Source organism: Lygodium microphyllum, chromosome 30 (assembly GCF_053477565.2).
Source record: "Lygodium microphyllum isolate KBCC chromosome 30, Lygodium_microphyllum_v1.1.10, whole genome shotgun sequence".
Taxonomy (NCBI): domain Eukaryota; kingdom Viridiplantae; phylum Streptophyta; class Polypodiopsida; order Schizaeales; family Lygodiaceae; genus Lygodium; species Lygodium microphyllum.
Window position 1 is genome coordinate 16,175,050 of NC_141164.1, and position 21,456 is coordinate 16,196,505.

The 21,456-nt window shown below is 40.6% G+C and overlaps 1 pseudogene; it reads left to right on the plus strand.

The window, feature by feature from the left end:
- The first annotated feature begins 9,874 nt into the window (after positions 1-9,874).
- LOC148009576 (25S ribosomal RNA) lies at positions 9,875-12,629 on the plus strand (annotated as a pseudogene).
- The last annotated feature ends 8,827 nt before the right edge of the window (positions 12,630-21,456 follow it).

Consider the following 21,456-nt stretch of genomic DNA (forward strand, 5'->3'; position numbering starts at 1 on the left):
GCGGGTCAGTTGGAGCTCTGGACACCCCTTGCTAGGTCTAGAATGGAGTTGAAGACCTCCGTGGCCCCCAACATTTGGGCATGTTGGGAGATCCTATTCTAGATAAAGGATTGAGTTTGTGGTGCCATGTGTTTTGGACCAGTTACTTCTACAAGGCAGAAGGGATACTTCTGTTGGACAGAAGCGATACATAATTTCTCTTGTATGGGTGGGAGACAAAGATTAACTTGAAGATAAGTTAAGGAACTTGTTTGAACTTGTTTGTCAATAGATTGCTTTGCTATGTTTTCGTGTTCGTGCTATAAGTTATGCGAACGAACCATGTTCCCTAAAAGGCTTATTTAATGAAGCTGACTTTAAGTGTCACACATAAATGTGATAGGATCTAATTAGAAAACTAAAGCCATTAAGGGAAGCGGGTGGGCGGAACCCCCGACGGGTCCGTCCTACGGTAGGGTGGTCCCAGAGAACTGGGAGGCTTCTCACAAGTTTTTATCGTCATTCGACCTTTAGGTATTGTTAGTTAGTACCCGATTCATGCCGTTTTAGGGGACCGGAATGGAACTATGCCCTATGGGCAGAGAGGTTGAGCAGCGCATCCCTCTCTTTTCCCATTCTCTTTGAACCAAGTGCGGTATGGTCTGCTTCGGATTGGGTATCTCTGCATAAAGTAGGATATCCAAAACCCGATGCTAGAATGCTAACAAGAGACCTTGACAACTAGGAACCCGAATTTCAGGTCAATCCTAGTGGGTTTGGTCGTGAACATTCCATTGCGAGGTGAACTCGGGAAACCCTAGGTGACAAAACTCGGAACATTCCCTGGGAGTGCCGGGCAGCGACGCTTAGATTTGTTTCTCGATAGACCGCTAAAACAGTGCCTGGAAAGCCGATGGGCAGGCCCCTTACAAAGCAAGGGCCATTATATAGGAACTTTAATCAACATCTAAGATTGAAAAGGAAGAAGAAGGCCAAGACAAATACAAAAAAATACTAGACCAGGAAAATGAAGAAGAAGGCCAAGACAAGTCCAGTTGGGAAACTTTGTACCTACAGTTAGCAATAAGGAGTTACCAAGATGTTTCCATGATAACAAGCCTAGGCACTTTAAAAGACAATGTCCAAAGCTAGGACAATCGATCTACCAAGGGCAATTTTGTGGCCAAAATCGAGTAGTTTTGATCGCCAAAGGAAAAGTTGTCACAGTAACCTTCAAGTAGAGGAAGAAAGGGATAGAAGAAGGAAAAGATAGCACTTTAGAAGTAGACATGGAAAGAGCAACAGTACATGTTGCTCTCAACAAGAAGGGTCCCAACCGTCAATTCTCAATAATCTAGATGCCAACAACCTACCAAGGTAAAACCTTTAAAATTTTGATAGATGTGAAAGAACCCACTCATTTATCTTACTAAAGTATGCAAGAGAGAGTAAACATTGAACCTACATCTAAATTATTAGTGGAATTGGCAAATGGGAAAGAGGCAATCTCTACTCGACAAACTAGAAGCGTGGATTTTAACTTAGGAGGCGATCTTTCTAACATGGGGTTCAGAGTCATGAATTTAGGAACTTATGAGTGCTTGTTAGGAATAGATTGGCTAATTCACAATGACACTCATATTCATTACGGGAAAGGTCAAATCATGTTTCTAGATAAAAAAGGAGAGTTAGTAACCACACTCAAGGCAAAGTTGGAAGCCCTAGTATTCAATTAGCAAAAGCTTTTCACATCATGAAAGGGCTGAGAAAAGGACTACCTATCTATCTAATCAAACTTAATAGGATTGATCAAGGAAAGGAAGTTGATGAAGAGCCATCATGGCTAAAGGAATATGCATATGTATACCTTGAAGAGCTAACAAAACTTCCTCCACCAAGAGAAGTTGATCATGAGATCAACTTTTGAGTTGCACCGGTAACAAAGCGACCTTATTGTATGTCCATTCTAGAAGCCATTGAGTTGAAAGAACAACTAAAGAAACTTTAGGATCAAGGGTACATCAGGCTGAGAAATTCATCGTGGAGAGCAGTGGTGCTATTTTAAAAGAAAAAGGACAAAACCCTTTGTCTCTGCACCAACTATTATGGGCTAAACCAAGTGATGATACAAAACAAATATCCAATTCCATTACTTGACCTCTTCAAGTTGCAAAGATATTTTCAAAGATTGATCTACAATCTTAAGCTATTATCAGATAAGGATCAAAGAAGAGGATATTCCAAAAAGTGCATTCAATACAAGGTACAAACATTATGAATTCATTGTAATGTCTCTTGGATTAACCAATGCACCTACAACCTTTAACAGGCTAATGCAAGATATTTTTTAACCTTATCTTGATGGCTTTGTTCTTGTCTTCTTTGATGACATCTTGACCTACTCAAAGAAGGATGAAGATCACGAGTTGTAACTCCAATTTGTCCTTGACACAATGAGGATACATAAGCTTTATGCCAAGAAGAAGAAATGTGCCTTCTGTAAGAGGTAGATTGAGTACCTTGGATTTATAGTCTCAGACAAAGGGATTGCTATAGACCCTGCCAAGGTTAAAGATGTACAAGAATGGGCACGCCCAATGGTAATTAAAGAAGTTCGTGCTTGAATGGATGGTACATGATTTTTATCAAGGATTATGCCTTGATTGTCGCACCCTTAACTAACTTACTCAAGAAGCAAATTGCCATTGTATGGACTCCCATTAAGTAGTCTAGCTTTGAGAAACTTAAACAGAGTTTGGACCACTGCTTCTATCCTAAAACTAACTGACTTGAACCAAAAATTTGAAGTTGTCACATTGATGCAAGCTCTCTTGCATTAGGTTGTGTACTCATGCAAGAAGGCCACTCGATAGCCTATCCTTCTAGGAAGCTGAAGATTCATGAGAAGAACTATGCTACCCATTATATGGAGCTACTTGTTGTAATTCATGCTCTCAAACTATTGAGACACTATTTTCTTGGCAAAAATTTATCTTAGTCACACTGACCATAAAAGCCTCAAATGGATCTTCACTCAACCCGATCTAAACGTGAGGCAACCATGATGGATTGAAGTCTTACAGGAGTATGCCTTCGAGATCAAGTACATGCTAGGTAAGGAGAATGCTATTATAGACATCCTAAGCCACAACATTTCTCAACACCCTTATCTTAGAAGAACCCTCTAAGGCAAGGTCTCTAACAACAATGGTGTCAATACCTAGTAACCTAATCATAGAAATGGCTAAGAAAGAAGTTGATAAGGACCCAAGATACCAACAAATGAAAAAAAAAGTCCTATTCAAAGAGACAGACCCTAACTTCAAGTTCAAGTATTTGAACTTCCCTATAGAAGGATGACTTATCTACTTTAAAATGAGATTGTGCATCCCAAGAAGTCAAGACCTCAAGAAGAAGATACTTTGGGAAGCCCATGATTCTCCTTTCTCATGACATTAGGCTATGCAAAAACTCTCAATGTGTGGTAAGAACAAGGTTTTATTGGGAAAAGATCAAAGAAGATATGCTTAAATATATCACTGAATGCTTGAGTTGCCAATGGATAGCACATCAAAATGTAATGGAGACTCCACCCAATTGACATCCTGCAAATGAAGTGGGACTTTATTAGCATGGATTTTTGTAGTTGGATTCTTGTGTCCAATGAGGATATAATTCAATCTTAGTCATTGTGGATATGCTAACTAAGGTTCCTCACCTTAAGCTAGTTAAAACCAACTACAAGGCTTCAAATATTGCAAGGATCTTTGTGAATGAAATCTTTAGGCTACATGGACTACCTAAAAGGATAATCAACGATCATGATTCTCTCTTCACTTCTCACTTTTGGAAAAGTTTGTTTGAAGAAATTGGCACCCAATTTTGTTTCAACTTTGCCTATCCCTCAAACGGATGGGTAAATTGAACGGGTCAACTAAATCATTAAAGTCATACATAGAGCTTACTACTGTAGGGAGCCTAAGTGATGGATACAATATCTACCTTTGGTGGAGTTTGCCTACAATGCATCCTATCATCAAAGCATCCAGATAACCCCATTCCAAGCTTTGTATGGAAAATAGTGCCTAACCCCCCTAAACTTTTCAAACCTTACCTTAAAGGTAGAAGCTTCCAAGAAGATGTTGGAAGAAATGGATGAGCAAGTTAAGGCTATCATACAAGATATTTAGGATGCCAAGGATTAACAAAAATCATATGCTAGTCTAGGAAGACAAGAATGGGTCTTTAAGGAAGGAGACATGGTTTTCATTCGTGTTCGTCCTAAGAAGAACTCTTTCTCCTTAAGGCAATACAAGAACCTAAGCCCAAAATATTGTGGACCCTTTCAAATTCTCAAATGTCTAGGACTCAATGCTTGATGATCAACAAGTTGTAATACCAAGCCAAGGTGTCCTTGAGCTTCAACCTGATAGTACACTTGATATAAGAGGACACATCCTTAGAAACATGACCATTAGGGAATATCTTGTACAATGGAAAGACTCTCCTGAGGAGGATGCCACTTGGATGGATGAGGATACACTATGTAAATAACATCCCTAGTTTCTTTCATGGTAAAGGACTAGGGCTTAGTAATAATCTTAAAAACATATCCTCACATGTAATAAAACTTACATCTCCTCAGATGTAATAAAAATTACACTTGAATTAAGAGTTATTCGTTATAATCTTGGATTTCAATGTAGTACCATGAAAACATGAAGAGTCCTATCCTACAATCTTGCAATCCAATCTACCCCCTAACTTCAAGATGAGGACATCTCGACTCCCCTAAGGGGGAGAGGATAGAATAACCTGATACCCCATGCATGAAGAGGGGGCTAAAGGGAGGGGGAAGAGCTTAAAGGTATTAAATCCATTAAAGAAAAAATTTTAAACAAAAAGAAAAAGGAAAATCAATCACTGTTCCACTACCATCATCTGATGCTAACCCTCCACGAATGATCACTATCTCGAATAATGAAATCATCAAAATCCTTGCTACTATTGCCCTCTTCTTGAACTCATCACCATTTCCATTCCACACAAGTGTGCCATCGACAACGGCCTCAATTACATCACGAAAGATAAGAAGGAGAGTAAAGATCCAAAATTGATCAGACCAAGAGCCTTGATATGGCTATATAAGCTAACCTTAGCTTAAGGCTAAGGCTAATACTCTGGTGCGAGAGTTGCTACTTGAGAGAGAGAGAGAGAGAGAGAGAGAGAGAGAGAGAGAGAGAGAGAGAGAGAGAGAGAGAGAGAGAGAGAGAGAGAGAGAGAGAGAGAGAGAGAGAGAGAGAGAGAGAGAGAGAGAGAGAGAAGAAGAAGAAGAAGAAGAGGTGGAGAAGAGAAGGGGGCAGAGCAGAGAAGAGGAGGAGAGTTGAAGAGTTGAAGAAGAAGAGGTGAAGAAGAGGAGAAGAGAAGAGACGAAGAGAGGAGGAGAGAAGAAGAGAAGAAGAGAGGAGGAGAGAAGAAGAGAGGAGGAGAATAGAAATGGTGAAGGAGAAGATAAGAGAAGGAGGGGAGGAGAGAGAACAAAGAGGCAGAAGGGAAGAAAAGAGACAAGAAGGAGAGAATAATAAAGAGGAAGAGATTGAAGAAAGATAGGGAGATAGACGGAGGAGCAAGAAGAGGTAGTCTTCATTCATAAAGAGGAGCACCGCTCCAATCCATAAGAGTCTCCTCTACCTTATTATCCTTCATGCTTCAGTACAAAGTCCTAGCAAAGTTGTGATCTTGCAAGGAGCTACCAAACCACCTAGAGCTCAAGACGATCAGAGCTTGAAGGTAGTGCCACGGATGTCTCCTCGTGATGGCCTCAAAGAGGGGATACTTTGGAGCAAGGAGCATGGGAGCTATCAACGCGATTGCAAACGTGGTCATCATGTGGTCACACGTGGCACAAGACAAGGTTCCTTTACAAATTAATGCTCATTCAATACATGGCTAGGAATGTAATGATAGAGTAAGTAAAGATTATTATATTAAGATTGTATAATTCAAAGTTAAATTGAATAGCACCATATTGATTAAATTATCTTAAGTTCTTACAAACAAACAATAGTATCAATATTAAATTCCTTAGTACTTACAAATTGTGTAAATATCTAGGAAAGGATGAAAGTTGCATTAATAATACTTCTTTTTGCATTTATAGATCATCAAAAGATGAAAATTGTAATTAAGAATCATTCTTTTTGCATTTATAAATTATGTAAAGTTGGAAAGATGGAAGTTGAATACATTTTTTTACTTTTATAAATTATATAAATATTGGAAGATATAAGTTGAATTAAGAATAATTTCTTTTTATATTTGTAAATTATATAAACATTGAAAAGATGGAAGTTACACTAAGATAATTTCTTTTTGTATTTGTAAATTATGTAAACATTGAAAAGATAAAAGAAACAAATAATACTTTCTTTTTATGTTTATAAATTATGTGAACATAAAATATGGTGAAAATTGTGTCAAGGATATTTCTCTTTTTTTGCTTATAAAATTCTTAAATATCAAGAAACATTCCCTTAGTACTTATAAACATGAGAAAAATAGCATTATCTTGGTACTTAAGCAAATTAGGATGATTAAAGTAGATGATCAAGATTATCAATTGGAGTACTTCTTAAGGGAGAAGAATCCCACTAGAAATTCCAAAAAATTGATATTTTTTCATAAATTAGGATAATGTCTAGAATCTTAGTGAGGTCAACTACCAATCCTTGATAAGGATTATGAATGAAAGATTGCAAAGAAGGACCAAGGACAACTAAGGAAATGACTTAAGGGAGAAAGGTTAATTGAAATATAAAAAGGAGAAAGCTAGAAAATCAAATTCAAAGTGAAATCAGGAAAAAAACCTAAGAGTTAAAAGATAACTGAGTCAAAAGGGATTGCCTCTAAGTTAAGATCTCGCTCAATTGCCTCTTTATTTGTTAGGAATATTGCTTGAAAGAAGTTGCTTGTGCTTGTAGCGATACATAAAAATTTGACTTGATGCACTTATGAAATTGATTGAATAATAAAAAATCCTAATACATTAGGTTTGCAACAAGATAAAAAAGAAAAATGCCATAAACCTCCCCCAAGGCTAGTTGCAAATTCCTTTCCAAGGGGGAAATAGATTGCTACCTTGGAGAGTTTTTGGATTGACCCCGATGGCAAGGTCACTCCTCCGTAGAACGTCCTTGGGCAAGATGATTTGAGAGTGTTAGGGGGGATTTGGTCGGTAAACTCTTAGGCTCCTAGGAATCACCCAAACTCCTATATAATTGAGGATGGATTTCCTAAGGCCTTGGTACAAGTTAGTAGGGGGAAAATATATTGGAAAAAAATAAAGGCCTTTGTGTTGTTCTTTTGTATGGATAGAAGGTGAATACTTGTAAAAGAAATTTATATTCAATAATTAATTTGTCTTTCAAAAGATCATTTTCATTGTTTGTGTGTTGTGATTTTTGAATTACAAAGCTTCCCAGTTCTCTGGGACTACCCTGTTGGACCCATTGGGAGTTTCGCCCACCTGCTTCCCTTGATAGATTTAGTTTTCTAATTAGGTCCTATCACATTTATGTGTGACGTTCAAAATCAGCTTCCTTAATTAGGCCTTTTAGGGAACAAGGTTTGTACGTATAATTTATGGCATAGACACGAATACATAGCAAGCAGTTCTTTTGACAAACAAGTTCCTTAACTTATCTTCAAGTTAAACTTTGTCTCCTGCCCATGCAGGAGAAATGGTATATATTCCCTTCTGTCCAACAGAAGTACCCGGTCCAAGCCACATGGCACCATAAATTCCATCCATTATCTAGAATAGGATCTTCCAATGCCCTAGACGTTGGGCTCACGGTAGTCTACAACTCCATTCCGCACTAGGCAAGGGGTGTCCAAAGCTCCACTTGACCCCAAGCGACCTACGAGTGAGACACAACTTCTGTGGTTGGCCTTTTCACCACTCGACCTTCGGTTAGTGAATCGAGCAGTGTGATCTTGGAGATGATCCACCCGTGCAAAATATCATTCCTTAATTAATCCAATTAAGAACAATCAAGGCAATCAACCTAGTATCATCTTCTAAGAAAACACTCCTTTATTTCCCCATGGTAACTTGTCATGTCACTGACCCCTGCCATACATTTACCATCAAACACAAGCACTTGGAATAACCATCCAAATCACATCCAACAATCAGTTTAATGCAAAGGCATTTAAGATGTTATTTGATCGATCAACAAAACAATGCTATCCTTTTCCAAACATTGTAGGAATAGTCACGATAACCTTTCCATCACGTATTTGCTCTCCCCCTTGGGATGTAAGCGATTCCATGCAAAATTTACTTAACCTTTAGCTAAGACACATGCCAAGGTCTTATATAACTATGCAAGAATGTAAATTCTATTGAGCACTTATATTGATCGATAACCTAACCCTCTTCTCAGCAAGTACGAAAGCATTAGTCTTTCCTTTGCCTTGGGTTTCCCTAACCCCTTGAGCAATACTTGCCTTTGAGGCCCAAAGTTGTCTATATCTAGCCCAATCCCCAAATTTGGATTGATAAACATAGTGGTTATCGGGCAGATCCCAAGGCATCTTAGTCTTTAATCCTTATGATCATTGTTTGTACTAGTTAAGCACAACATCAAGATTCCCAATCTAATGGCATGAGCTATTAATGAGAGTTTGGCAAAGGTCTAGAGCTTCGAAAATGATTCTCTTCTAGAATAAGTTGCTTGCCATGCAATCTATCAGACATGCGAGTTGTGACATATACATTTGAAGTAATGAAAAATGCACCTACTATTGCGAGGATGGGAAGTTGACAATGCTTGAGTTTTATATATTTATGAATTCATCGTATAGCATCTAAATACAATGATCTTCTCTTGATATGCACATTTGGGGAATTCAGTCTTTTGAATACTTGCGATGCAATTTATCCTTTTTAATGTCCTATTCTCGTATGACATAACATGGGTCTAATGCATCTCATGCTAGAATCAAAGTAAGCATTGGGAAATCCGACCCGAAGAAGAACCAACGAATTCCTTAGATAGATATTATTTCTCGCACTAGGACCAAGATAGAATTGATCTTCCCTCTTTCGTACCTGGTCGGTCTGTGACCCCCGGATGATTTTGGCGGTTCATAAATAAGCGAGGTGTCGATATGAGAGCCCTCACAGACCGACCATAAAACCTGATTCGAGGAGTAGAATGCATTGGTGTCTGCTCCAGTTGGCAGTAAGGGTCGGAGAAGGGCAACCACTCGCTCTTGAGGCAAAAGAGTCGATAGAAAAAGAAAAGGAAAGGCCGGCCAAGAGCCTCTTCTGGTCTGGTTCCCCCGCAGATCGGGAGTCTGAACTAGGAGAATGCCTAGCATGGGATCTCCCTTTGGAGCCTTTTCATTCAAGGGGAGTTGCTCCTCGGAGAGCACAGTACAGTGAAAGTTGTAGGCCGTGTTCGGGGGGAAGTCATCGCCTATTGCATGCCCTTGACGGATCCTTCCATCAGGTAGGCCTGATAGGCGGCGGCTTACCCTGTGGCAGATGCCAGCGGTTCGAGTCCGCTTATCTCCATCCTTTGATCCAAGTCAGTGGAATCGCACACATTAGTTTGGTATGGAGGGTTCTTGGACCCAGTGGGCAGGTTGACTCACAATCTATTTGTGATGGATGTTGATAAGATCTACGTGAATACGTAAAATAGCACCTTAGAATGACACGGCATCCCATTAAATGATGAGGTTCAAATAAAGAAGGGCTTACGGTGGATATCTAGGCACCCAGAGACGAGGAAGGGCGTGGTAAACGATGACATGCTTCGGGGAGTCGAAAATAGGCATAGATCCGGAGATTCCCGAATAGGTTAACCTTATGAACTGTTGCTGAATCCATAGGCAAACAAGAGACAACCTGGCGAATTGAAACATCTTAGTAGCTAGAGGAAGAGAAAGCAAAAGCGATTCCCATAGTAGCGGCGAGTGAAACGGGAGTAGCCTAAATTGTGAAGACGGGGTTGTGGGAGAGCGAGGAAAGACCTTTGTGGGTAGGCGAAGCGGTTGAGTACTGCACCCCAGATGGTGAGAGTCCAGTAGTCGGAAGTACCATTGGCTTACGCTCCAACCCGAGTAGCATGGGGCACGTGAAATCCCTTGTGAATCAGCAAGGACCACCTTGCAAGGCTAAATACTCCTGAGTGACCGATAGTGAAGCAGTACCGTGAGGGAAAGGTGAAAAGAACCCCCATCGGGGAGTGAAATAGAACATGAAACTATGAGCTTCCAAGCAGTGGGAGGAGAATTGGATCTCTGACCACATGCCTATTGAAGAATGAGCCGGTGACTTATAGGCAGTGGCTTGGTTAAGGGAACCCACCAGAGCCGTAGCGAAAGCGAGTCTTGCCAGGGCAACTGTCACTGCTTATGGACCCGAACCTGGGTGATCTATCCATGACCAGGATGAAGCTTGGGTGAAACTAAGTGGAGGTCCGAACCAACTGATGTTGACGGATGAGTTGTGGTTAGGGGTGAAATGCCACTCGAACCCAGAGCTAGCTGGTTCTCCCCGAAATGTGTTGAGGCACAGCAGTTGACTGGACTATCTAGGGGTAAAGCATTGTTCCTGTGCAGAGTGCGAGAGCGGTACCAAATTGAGGCAAACTCTGAATACTAGATATGATTCCTCGAAGGATGAGAAGATAATGGTCAACTAGTGAGACGATGGGGGATAAGCTTCATCATCGAGAGGGGAACAGCCCAGATCACTAGATAAGGCCCCTAAATGACCGCTCAGTGGTAAAGGAGGTAAGAGTGCAGAGACAGCCAGGAGGTTTGCCTAGAAGCAACCACCCTTGAAAGAGTGCGTAATAGCTCACTGATCAACGCTCTTGTGCCGAAGATGAACGGGACTAAGCGGTCTGCCGAAGCTGTGAGATGTCAAAATACATCGGTAGGGGAGCGTTTCGTTCCAGGGGGAAGCACCAGCAGGAGCAGGTGTGGACAAAATGGAAGCGAGAATGCCGGCTTGAGTAACGCAAACATTGGTGAGAATACAATGCCCCGAAAACCTAAGGGTTCCTTCGCAAGGTTCGTCCACGGAGGGTTAGTCAGGGCCTAAGATCAAGCCGAAAGGCATAGTCGATGGACAAAGGGTGAATATTCCCGTACTATCCCTTGTTGGTCCCGAGGGACGGAGGATGCCAAGTTAGCAGAAAGATGGTTATCGGTTTAAGGACGCAAGGTTGACGTATCCATCAAGGATAAAAATAAGGGGTAGAAAAAATGCCCCGAGCCAATGTCCGAGCACTAGGCGCTACGGGTGCCGAAGTAACCCATGCCACACTCCCAAGAAAAGCTCGAATGACTTTCGACAAGTGGGTACCTGTACCCGAAATTGACACAAGTGGGTAGTTAGAGAATACCTAGGGGCACGAGACAACTTTCTCTAAGGAACTCGGCAAAATGGCCCCGTAACTTTGGGAGAAGGGGTGCCTCCTCACAAAGGAGGTCGCAGTGACCAGGCCCAGGCAACTATTTACCAAAAACATAGGTCCCCACAAAGTCATAAGACCATGTATGGGGGCTGACGCCTGCCTAGTGCGGGAAGGTTAAGGAAGTCGGTGACCCAATAATGGGAGAGTTGGCAGCGGCCGTAACTATAACGGTCCTAAGGTAGCGAAATTCCTTGTCGGGTAAGTTCCGACCCGCACGAAAGGCGTAACGATTTGGGCACTGTCTCGGAGAAAGACTCGGTGAAATAGACATGTCTGTGAAGATGCGGACTACCTACACCTGGATAGAAAGACCCTATGAAGCTTCATTGTTCCCTAGGATTGGCTTTGGGCTCCTCTTGCATAGGTTAGGTGGAAGGCGAAGAAGGCTCCTTTCCGGGGGGGCCCAAGCCGTCAGTGAGATACCACTCTGAAAGAGCTAGAATTCTAACCTTGTGTCAGATACGGGTCAAGGGACAGTCCCAGGTAGACAGTTTCTATAGGGTGTAGGCCTCCCAAAGGGTAACGGAGGCATGCAAAGGTTCCCTCAGGCTGGACGGAAATCAGCCTTCGAGTGCAAAGGCAGAAGGGGCTTGACTGCAAGACCTACCGGTCGAGCAGGGACGAAAGTTGGCCTTAGTGATCCGACGGTGCCAAGTGGAAGGGCCGTCACTCAACAGATAAAAGTTACTCTAGGGATAACAGGCTGATCTTCCCCAAGAGTTCACATCGACAGGAAGGTTTGGCACCTCGATGTTGCCTCTTTGCCACCTGGGGTGGTAGTACGTCCCAAGGGTTGGGCTGTTTGCCCATTAAAGTGGTACGTGAGCTGGGTTCAGAACGTTGTGAGACAATTTGGTCCATATCCGGTGCGGGCGTTAGAGCATTGAGAGGACCTTTCCCTAGTACGAGAGGACTGGGAAGGACGCACCTCTGGTGTACTAGTTATCGTGCCCATGGTAAACGCTAGGTAGCTAAGTGCGGAGCGGATAATTGCTAAAAGCATCTAAGTAGGAAGCCCACCTCAGGATGAGTGCTCTCTTCTTCTTACGTACAAGGTCATGGCGAGACGAGCCGTTTCTCATCACGATAGGTGCCAAGTGGAAGTGCAGTAATGTATGCAACTGAGGCATCCTAACAGACAGGAAGATTTGAACCTTGTCACCGCATAACCAGATCGAGTCAATCCGGTTATGCCCTATGGTTTGACCGTCTGACAACATCAGCTTAGAAGCTAATCTAAGGAATAGATCCGGCCCGCTTATCCATCCATACAATGGATGAAAAGGCGGAGCAGGGAATGTTCTCTACTTGCTGGAAGGAGCACCTTTCTTTTTCTTTTCCAGAGCGAGGTACCTCCTAGACCTAATCCTAGCCTTGTATGTAAACCCGTTGATGTGTCTCCTCCTCCTCCCTATGCTCCTTTTTGTTCACGGGTTGATATTCTGGTGTCTCAGGCATGGAGGAACCACACCGATCCATCCCGAACTTGGTGGTGAAACTCTACCGCGGTAACGATACTGCAGGGGGAACCCTGCGAGAAAATAGCTCGATGTCAGGATGAAAGAAAGAAAGAAAGACTTCCGTTCCCCCTGTCTCTTTTGGGACCCATGAAACGGGTACCCCTTCCTCTCCAATTAGAGGAGAGAGTTTCTCCTTATGAGGAAGGGGGATTCCCAGCCTCTGTATCGCTTCATTATGACCCATCCGAAATGAAGAAAAGGAGGGAATTGAACCCATGATTTTCTGAAACAAGAGGGTTCTTGGAATGGCGGATCCAGTGTAGACGGGGCCTATAGCTCAGTGGATGAGAGCACGTGGCTATGAACCATGGTTTCAGGGGTTTGAATCCCTCCTTGCCCACAAGAATCTCCCGTTGCTAAATGTTCGTTCTCTTTTTTTTTTTAGGGGGGGTAGAAAAAGATCCTGACTCCGAGCAAAAATGTGTGAATCCAAGGGTCAGCTCGATCCCTTCTCGTAGATACCTAGAGGATGATGACCATTTTTCCTCTTCCTCTTCCCTCTTCTCTTCTTCTTTCCCCCTTCTCTTCTTCCTTTTGCTTCCTCCGAAACCGCACGGAATAATGCCGTGGGTGTCACAAGGTGCCCGGGGTTTACGGGCATAGGAAGCGCCGGGGATGTCGGGGTCATGGAGAGTCGATAATGTCAGTGTCTCCCAAAATCCGCAGAGTCAACACTCGTAACCCCTTCGTCGGAACCGTTCTCGCCGCACTGCAGCCTACCGCTCCTTTTCTTCAGAATCTGCCGCCTTGATGGAACCCTAATCTGTTCTCATTAGTTGAAGATTTCTACTTCCTACTTCGTACAAATTCCTACTTCCTACAAAGCAAAGATTCTTCATGGGATAGTATAGAAAAAAAAAGATGTGCATCTTGCCCCGAAGGATCTCGAGCCCTTGACTTCCAGAAGAGTGGAGTAGGGTTACAGACCCTACTCCCTTTCCTGTTCAAACCCAAAGAGGTATTAGATAACATTTGCACAACTAGGATTTAGGGTCCTATCGGTGATAAGTAAGGTATTAGATAACATTTGCACAACTAGGATTTAGGGTCCTATCTAGGATTTAGGGTCCTAAGATATTAAATAACATTTGCAAAACTAGGATTTAGGGTCCTATCTAGGATTTAGGGTCCTATCGGTGATAAGTAAAGAGTCTTTTGACTCGCTGAGATGTAAACAATCAAGATCTCCACGCCTCAGGGAAGATTGATTTGAACCTCCATGCCATACAGCAAGCAATGGATTTGGGACCTAGAGCGTTTACCACTTCACCCTCAAGGCAATGGACCTCAGTTCACTCTCTGTGGCCCAAAGGGAGGTGGATGATCCACCCTCATCTAAAAATCTGTTGCTCGATTTGGAATTTCCAGTTTTGGTTAACAGCTATTAGGATTTAGGGGACTCCCCGGGATTTGAGGTCCTGGGGTCCCTCAAGAGAGATCTTGAGGGGATGGAATGGGCCACTTCTTAACCACTTGAAATTTCGAGTTCGAGTAGTGCTTCTTGTCCTAGCCCTGGCTTGCTTAGAAAAGGATTGGGAAATAACATAGTTATTCTAGCGAGATTCGCTCGAGATGTCAATACCTTACCTTCAATTAGATCATTAATGGACTCTACGTTTTGTCCAATTTGGCTTAGATTAGCAAGCATAGGAAGAAGGTTCCGCATGAATCACTCCATCCTGTTCTTTGAGATTGACCATATCGATATTGATATGGTCAATCTCAATAGAGTCCAGAGTGATCATTGCAGGATTTTAGATACAAAAGGAAAAATACAAGCTAGGGGGGAGATAGAACGATACCTCGTGACCCATCACAGGGGCGAAATAGTTGTAACGAGAGGATTAGCTTGAAATGGAAACTGTTCGGAGGGATTCCATTCTTTCGTGCGACAACCCGAAGAGAGTCTGGAATAGGGTATTCTGGGAAATTCCAATAATGGGGTCAATTGATACACCTGACGGGATTGATGCTAGTGCACGAACAATCATAGCTACTTCGATGGAACTCTTTGAAATTGAAGTAGATGAATAAATTAATGGATTTTGTGTATAAATTGTCGATGCATTATCTCCGGAGCCCAGTGAACATTAATTTGATAATCTTCAGGTAATAATAGATAGAAATAACACTTGTTAGGATCCCTATCGGAACTGATGGGTACGAACCAGCCTTCCATCCATGCCAAAATAGGTAGAGTTTACTGAAAAAACCTGCAGAGGTGGGGGGATACCCCCTAGAGATAGTAAATGTGGGACTAGAGAAAATGTTAAAACAGGATCCTTCATGTATAATCTCGCGTAGTCCCTGATATTATCCGTTCCGGTTCAAGAACCAAATGAAATGATACAAGCAAAAGTTCCTAGATTCATGAGTATATGAATAAATGTATAAGTTATCATGCTTGCATAGCCATTCTCGGGATTTGCAACAATTATTCCGATCATAATATATCCCATTTGGCTTATAGAGGAATATGCTAGCATATGTTTCATGCTTGTCTGAGTCATGGCAATCAGATTTCCTGATACCATACTAAGAGTGGCTTATACTCCCAAAACCATATGCCACTCATTAGCGAGATGTGGAAAAAGAATACCAAAGAGTCGTGTAGATAAAGCTAGAGCTGCTACTTTAGAAGTCACGAAAAAGAAAGCAATGACTAGTGTAGGAGAGTCAGAGTTGGAAAGAAGATTCTCGGTCTTCCCGCTCATTCAGAACCGTGCATGAAGTTCTTACTTCACACGGCTCCTGGTTCAGGTGTTGAACAGTTTTTGCTCCCAGAACCTCCCTTGCGTGTGTTTTGAATCTACTCTTCCCTAGAGTAGTCAGTAGTAGTACGAATTGTTAACTTCTCGAGGAATCCCTTATCATATTCGTTCTTGATCCACTTTTTGAATGGGTTGTTGTCCGTGTAGGCAAACTTTCAATACTTGATAGCGAACTCAGAATGATTCTAGGTAGTATTTATGTACATAGTCAAAAATATTTGTGAAATCTTCGTGACTAATCCAAATAAGAATTAAGGAATTAGTAGCATCCATGGCTGAACGGTCAAAGCACCCAACTCATAATTGGCGAATTCACATGTTCAACTCCTGTTGGATGCAAAAAATTACAAACTAATTAATAAACAAAAACTTTGATTCGACGGGGACTATACAGGAAGTATAAAGCAGAATGAATACTGAAAAAAAGAGCTTGATCCATCATATTGAAATAGAATGAAGGAAGGAATCTTATGGATGGAATAAAAGATCAAGTACTTACTGGGAAAATCATTCGTTTGTTACGAAACAACCAATATACGTTTGAAGTCGACGCAGAATTGACCAAACCTAAGAAGGTGAAAGATTGGATTGAATGATTCTTCAGAGTTAGAGTGAAGGGTATGAATAGTTATTGATTACCAAATAATAAGAAAAAAAAGCCATTGGAATCCTTTGATTCTCGTAAAAGAATGATAATTACTCTTCAAGAAAACTATTTTATTCCATTTTTCTTAGACGATTAAATAATGACCTGGAAGCGTCAATCTACTAAATAGAAAAAGGAAGGGAAACCATGGTTATCTGACTATATGAAGCTTATACTCCTGGTACACATAACCGATCTATTTTCATTTTCGAGGAATTAATTAACAGAAAACCCTGTAAGCAATTAACTCGTGGTAGACGTTCAGGAGGTGGTCGTAATAACAGAGGGATCATTACTAGTAGGCATAGGGGAGGTGGTCACAAGCGTTTATACCGAAAATTTGACATTCGACAAGATAAAACAGATGTTATTGGTAGAGTAACAAGTATTGAGTATGATCCGAATCGTAATGCATATATCTGTCTAATCACTTATGCGGATGGGGAAAAGAGATATATCTTACACACCTGGGGAGTAAAGGTTGGAGATATTTTAACATCCGGATCGAAAGCATCTATTTCTAATGGGAATGCCCTACCCTTGAGTGCGACTTGAACAATTGATTTGCGTTTCTGAGCATCAATCCAATAATAAATTGGTAAACTAGCACCGATTCAAAGATTTTCAATCTATATACAAGAATGAAACTCAATGGGGAAACCACATAGTAGGTGTAGCGGGTGATCAAGTTCAATAAAATCTTGATTTTTATTAACCTGTATTGAAAAGATAATATGGAAAAAGATAAACAATCTTGAATCCTGAAAAACTAGATGGGCATCCCTTCCTTATCATGGACGAGATGTATGAAAAAAAAAACAACTCATCACGTTCGATGTGACAGTCAAGGACAACATCGAAGAAATCCGTGTTGAGACGCCAAAAAAAATGGATTTTCACAAAATATTTGTTTGTCAAATATATGTAAAAAACATCTCCTAAGTTATCCATAACATTTAGTAATGTTGGCGCGAGTCCATAAATTCATTAACCTGTTGCTAAACCAAATGAAAAAGAAAGCCAGGTGCCAATTAAAAAAATTGAGGGTACATGCAAACAAAGACGATTCTTATCTGGGGATTTCATTTAGTCCACAACTTTCCAATGTATTTGGAAAAATACAAAGAATCTCATACTTTGTATCCAAAAATTTGTATTCTTCGAAAGGAGCTTGTATAGTTTGGGAAGAGGCTTTCGATTTCTTATAGTTTTTTATTCAAGAAAAGAAACCTACTTCATCCAAAATTCCTTTGGGAACTATTATTCATAATGTGGAAACCATACCCGGCAGAGGCGGACGATTAGTCAGGGCAGCCGGTGCTGTAGCAAAAATAATTGCAAAGGAAGGTTGGTTGGCTACATTAAGATTGCCCTATGGAGAAGTTCGTTTAATATCTCAAAATTGTCTAGCAATTATTGGTCGAGTTGGAAACATTGATACTAATAACGAAAGCTTAGGAAAAGCCTTGTCTAAGCGTTGGCTAGGTAAAAGGCCAACCGTGAGGGGCATGGCCATGAATCCCACAGATCATCCCCATGGAGGGGGGAGGGTAGAACACCCATTGGTAGAAAGAAACCGTTAACACCTTGGGGTTGCGCTGCACTAAGGAAAAAAAGCAGAAAGGTTAAGAAATATAGTAATCCACTTATTCTTCGTCGACGTAAAATTCATTGATTGATAATGGGATATAGGAAGAGGTAAATTTTTATGGTACGCTCGCTAAAAAAATGCCCTTTTGTAGCTAATCATTCAATAAGAACCATTAAGAATCTGAATCTGCGGAGGGAAAAGAGGGTTATAATAACCTGGACCCGCGCTTCTTCAGTGGTACCTACAACGATTGGTCATACTATTGCCGTTCACAATGGGAAGGAACATCTGCCCATTTATGTAACTGACCGAATGGTAGGTCACAAATTGGGAGAATTCGTACCTACTAGAAGCTTTCGAGGTCATTCCAAGAATGATAGAGTATCTCGTCGATAATAGAGGAATTTTTTCTTACGGAAACAAAGTACAAATCAGAAATAGAAGCAAAAGCTTCATTAAGAAATATTCGTATGTCAACTAATAAGGTCCAACGAGTATCAGATCGAATTCGGGGTTGTTCGTATGAACAAGCACTCGTATTACTCAAATTTATGCCTTATAAAGCTTGTTACTCTGTACTACAATTAGTTCTTTCTGCAGCCGCAAATGCAAACTGTAATTCCAATGCTCAACTGAGTAAATCAAGTTTATTTATTGGCGAAGCATGGGTAGATGGTGCCACCCGCTTAAAGAGGTTTCAACCTCGAGCTCAGGGACGTGGTTACCCAATACGAAAACCACGATGTCATGTGACAATTAAATCAATTTTTAAGGTTTCCAAAAAAAAGGAAAATAAAATAATTGATACTAATCAATTAATAGATTGAAAAAGATAAATTTGATGAATTACTAGAAAATGATAGGAGAATCACTATGGGATGAAAGATTAATCCACTCGGTTTTTGACTTGGCGTAAATCAGGAACATTATTCCCATTGATTTGTAAGATCAAAAGATTATTTTAAACTTCTTGAGGAGGACAAAAAAATACGTGGCTGTATCGAAAAGTATATGGAAAAACATATAAAAAGTCATTCGAATCATGGTGGGGTTGGGCACATAAACATCCAAAGAAAAAGGATCTCATTCAAATTGAAATATATACTGGATTCCCATATTTATTCATTGAAGAACAAAGTTTAGGAGTTGATCAATTAAAGATTGATATAGGAAAATTGTTAAGTTCTGATACTCAAAGAATTCGAGTAAACCTGAAAAGTATTGATCAACCCTATGGGGAACCAAAAATACGGGCAGAGTTCATTGCATCACAACCAAAAAATAGAGTGGCTTTTCGAAGGACTATGAAAAAAGCTATTGAACTGATTGGTGGAACTAGTAGCAAGGGTGTCGAAATACAAATTGCGGGATGTCTGAACGGTAGCGAAATGGCTCGTACACAATGGATGAGAGAAGGCAGAGTCCCTCTACAAACCCTCAGGGCATGTATTGATTATTGTTACTACCCGGCTCAAACGATTTACGGAGTTTTAGGTATAAAGGTACGGATATTTCGAGATGCAAGATGATTCCTCCTCCTCCCTTCTTTTTCCTTATGGAATCACTTCAATTTTTTTACAACCTCTGAAATTTCTTGATGTATAGATATATATGGAATGATTCAATTTTTTAGGGAATCCAAAAACCTATTTTGTATTCCATTCCACTTTTTTTTTCAAAAAGAAAAGAATGCTAAAGGGAATTCTCGCTATGCTTAGTGTGCGGCTCGCCAAAGTAGGTTCTTTTTACCCAACTAAGGAATCCAATTTATCATTTTATTGATACTCAATCTATTGTTCGGGGGAGTTTTTTCTTGCTCCGAAGCGGAACATTGCATAGGTTCTTGTTAATGTGTGGGAAAAAAACCAAAAAAAAAAAAGATTAATCTTTCTGTTTAATCGTATGGTTAACAATTCAACCCTTGTAAGGTGATGTATTATAGCATGATAACAAGAACGGAATACTAAAACCATCAATTAATACTGTTTCACATTATTAAAGAAAAGCTGCGAGTTGGTGAACACCGATGAAAATGACTCAATCAATAAAGCATTAATAAGCTTCATTGCAGAGAGAGAACCTAAATGTTAGTAAAAAAAAGACTACGGAAACGATAGGACTTACAAATTGGTTGGTATTATCTATTGCTGACCTGTGGGCGAGATGGCGAAAGAAACTTATGCTCAATTGAATAGAATTTTGAAAAAGAAAAATTTTGTGTTTTCTTGATTCGACTAGGAAAAACGAGATAGAGTCCATTTTCGCCCGTGAATTTTTCTTTTTGCTTTCGAATAACGATGACTTTGCCAATATATTCAATGATAAAACATTCAGGGAAACAAATGATTAAAGAATTTTTCTTTCTTACTACAATACCTGTTTATTAAAGCATAAAAATAATTGGCTATGGTTATTTGGTAAGAAAGCGAAATAAGGACCATAAGTAGCCGTATGGTAGGAAATTTCCACGTCCAGTTTTGCATCAGGGATGAGACTATTTAGTCGTCGTCAACTGTAACCCCAAGAGAACCAAATTTTGTAAACAGCATCGAGGAAGATTGAAAGGAACTTCTAGCCGCAGCAATATTGTCTCCTTCGGAAAATTTGCTCTTCAAGCTCTTGAACCCGCATGGATCACAGCCCGACAGATAGAAGCAGGTAGGAGAGCAATTACTCGTTATGCTCGACGCGGTGGAAAATTGTGGATACGAATATATCCTGATAAACCAGTCACCATGAGACCCGCCGAAACCCGTATGGGGTCCGGTAAGGGATCTCCTGAGTATTGGGTCTCTGTGGTAAAGCTGGGCCGAATAGTTCATGAGATTGGAGGAGTATCTGCAAATATGGCCAAAGCCGCGATGACAATCGCTTCCTATAAGATACCTATATGTACACGAATAGTTATTAGGTTGGAATTATGATGATCGAGATATAGTTGACTTGATCTTTCTCATTATGTAGAGAGTTTGGGGACTGGGAAAGAAAAGGAAAAGGAAAAAAGAAAAATTCTGAAACTCTAAAACAAATTAGAGTTTCAGAATTTTTCTTTTATGTATCGATAGCCTGTAAGACTATTTTGATCAATTAAGAGGTATACCTTAATCCTTCCATTGATTCGTGGGATTAAATGGAAAATAAGTAAGTACTGGTGAGAGAGAAATCGAAGAAGGAAGGGAGACCAAAACAAGAAATTGTAAATAGAGTGGTAGCAATATAGTGAAACTATAATTTATAAATAAATAAATTTATTTATTTATTTACAAGATAATATTAAAATTTGATGTTATCCACCCTTATGGATTCCGCATATATGGACAAGATAAAAGCGGGTGGGTATACTATATCCTATTTTTTAATCAACGAATGATTCAATCCCAAAGTTACTTAAATGTAGCCGACAACAGTGGAGCCCGAAAACTAATGTGTATCCGAACATTAGGAGCTAGTG